This window comes from Chamaea fasciata, unplaced genomic scaffold, assembly GCF_029207755.1.
Source record: "Chamaea fasciata isolate MVZ Bird 193981 ecotype frontalis unplaced genomic scaffold, bChaFas1.0.hap1 SCAF_23, whole genome shotgun sequence".
NCBI lineage: Eukaryota > Metazoa > Chordata > Aves > Passeriformes > Sylviidae > Chamaea > Chamaea fasciata.
The window spans coordinates 6,621,746-6,625,049 of record NW_027094108.1 but is presented as its reverse complement, the minus strand read 5'-3'; positions in this window follow the sequence as shown (position 1 = coordinate 6,625,049).

Genomic DNA, 3,304 nt, shown 5'->3' with positions numbered 1-3,304 from the left:
CAGTGCCCCGCTGGGATCCCGGGAAATCCGGGAAAACCCCCTCAGTGCCCCGCTGGGATCCCGGGAAATCCGGGAAAACCCCCTCAGTGCCCCGCTGGATCCCGGGAAATCCGGGAAAACCCCCTCAATGCTCCGCTGGGATCCCGGGAAATCCGGGAAAACCCCCTCAGTGCCCTGCTGGGATCCCGGGAAATCCGGGAAAACCCCCTCAGTGCCCCGCTGGATCCCGGGAAATCCGGGAAAACCCCCTCAGTGCCCCGCTGGATCCCGGGAAATCCGGGAAAACCCCCTCAGTGCCCCGCTGGGATCCCGGGAAATCCGGGAAAACCCCCTCAGTGCCCCGCTGGGATCCCGGGAAATCCGGGAAACCCCCCTCAATGCTCCACTGGGATCCCGGGAAATCCGGGAAAACCCCCTCAGTGCCCCGCTGGATCCCGGGAAATCCGGGAAAACCCCCTCAATGCTCCGCTGGGATCCCGGGAAATCCGGGAAAACCCCCTCAGTGCCCCGCTGGATCCCGGGAAATCCGGGAAAACCCCGGCGCGGGTCCGAGCCTCGGGAAAAGGGGATTTAATCCCGCTCCGGGAATCTGATGTGGGAAAAGCGAGCGGGGCCGGCCAGAGGGACGGGAATTCTGTGGGATTGGGGAAAACCGGGATGCAAAGCGGGAAGGAGGCCGCTGCAGCCTCGCGGTTGGGATTCATGCCATGAAAATTCCCGGCTCATCCCAGAGATGTCGGGCTTGGATCAGGGAACGGCTCCAGGCCGAGCGAAGGGCGGCCCAGGGCGGGGCCGCTGCGCCTTTGAGCCGGGTTTGATCCCCGGGATTGGGGTCCGGGACAAACGAACCTGCGACACTCCCGGGGACAGCCGGGGCCTCCTGGGGACACCGCCGGGGACACGGCTGGGGACACCTGGGATCTGCTGGGGACACGGCTGGGGACACCGCTGGGAACACCTGGGATCTGCTGGGGACACCGCCGGGGACACCGCTGGGGACACGGCTGGGGACACCGCTGGGGACACCTGGGATCTGCTGGGGACACCGCTGGGGACACGGCTGGGGACACGGCTGGGGACACCGCTGGGGACACCGCTGGGGACACCGCTGGGGACACTGCTGGGGACACCGCTGGGGACACCTGGGATCTGCTGGGGACACCACTGGGGACACCGCTGGGGACACGGCTGGGGACACCGCTGGGGACACCTGGGATCTGCTGGGGACACCGCTGGGGACACCGCTGGGGACACGGCTGGGGACACCGCTGGGGACACCGCTGGGGACACCGCTGGGGACACTCCCGGGGACAGCCGGGGCCTCCTGGGGACACCGCCGGGGACACGGCTGGGGACACCGCTGGGGACACGGCTGGGGACACCGCTGGGGACACCGCTGGGGACACTCCTGGGGACACTCCTGGGGACAGCCGGGGCCTCCTGGGGACACCGCCGGGGACACTCCCGGGGACACCGCTGGGGACACCGCTGGGGACACCTGGGATCTGCTGGGGACACCGCTGGGGACACCGCTGGGGACACCTGGAATCTGCTGGGGACACCGCTGGGGACACCTGGGATCTGCTGGGGACACCGCTGGGGACACCTGGGATCTGCTGGGGACACTGCCGGGGACACCTGGAATCTGCTGGGGACACTCGTGGGGACACCCTGGATCTCCCAGGACACTCTGGGGACACTCGTGGGGGCACTCGGGATCTCCTGGGGACACCGCTGGATCTGCTGGGGACACTCGGGACCTGCTGGGGACACTCCTGGGGACATTTGGAATCTGCTGGGGACACTCGGGATCACCTGGGACACTCGTGGGGACACCCGAGACACTCCTGGGGACACTTGGGAACTCCTGGGGACACTGCTGGGGTCACCCTGGATCTCCCAGGACACTCTGGGGACACTCGTGGGGACACTCGGGATCTCCTGGGGACACCGCTGGATCTGCTGGGGACACTCGGGACCTGCTGGGGACACTCCTGGGGACACCCCTGGGACACTCGTGGGGACACCCGAGACACTCCTGGGGACACTTGGGAACTCCTGGGGACACTCGGGATCACCTGGGACACTCCTGGGGACACCCTGGATCTCCTGGGGACACTCGGGATCTCCTGCGGACACTCCTGGGGACACCCTGGATCTGCTGGGGACACCCTGGGTCACCTAGGACACTGCTGGGGACATTCCTGGGACACTCCTGGGGACAATCGGGATCTCCTGGGGATGCTCCTGGGGTCACCTGGATCTCCCGGGACACTCGTGGGGACACTTGGGATCTCCTGGGGACACTCAGAATCACCTGGGACACTCCTGGGGACATTCCTGGGGCACTCCTGGGGACACCCTGGCTCTGCTGGGGACACTCGGGATCACCTTGGACACTCCTGGGGACATTCCTGGGGCACTCCTGGGGACATTCCTGGGGCACTCCTGGGGACACCCTGGCTCTGCTGGGGACACTCGGGATCACCTTGGACACTCCTGGGGACATTCCTGGGGCACTCCTGGGGACATTCCTGGGGCACTCCTGGGGACACCCTGGCTCTGCTGGGGACACTCGGGATCACCTTGGACACTCCTGGGGACGCTCGGGATCTCCTGGGGACACTCGGGATCACCTGGGACACGCCTGGGGACACCCGTGGGGCCACTCCTGGATTTCCCGGTCCTGGCAAAGCAGACCTCATTAAATGAATTTATTTATTTATTTATTTGTTTGTTTATTTATTTATTTATTTATTACCTTTTCCAGCTCCCAGCCCCGGTTTAACCGATCCTTCCACGGCTCCCGAGGTTCCTTCCCCCCTTTCTGCCTTTCCCGGGAAATCGAGCCCCGCCAGCCCCGCGCCTTTCCCGGGTTTTCCCCGCTGGTGGCTTGGGAAAAAACGCGGAAGTCCCGCAGAAATATTTTCCCGTAAATCCCCGTTTTTCAAGGTGGATTTCTCTCCCTTTCAAGGGAGATTTCTGGGATAATCGCTTGGGAAAACAACGCTCATTACCGCGGGATCTCCCGTGGAAAACCTTCCCACATCCAGGATCTCCCGGGAATTGCAGGAGGAACCAACTTTTCATTAAATAATTCATCCCCGGGCGCTTTTGGGGTTGGGGGTTGGTTTTGGGGGTTTCATTTTTTCTTTTTTTTTTTTCCATCTTTGTGTTGAAAATCGGGATCAAATCCTTCAGGTTTTCCTCCTGAGCAGCCTCAGAGCGATTTTTTCCAAGGAAATTTCTCCTGCCTGGATGTGCCCCGCTCCAGAAATGGGATGACATCCCTAAAAGAAATAAA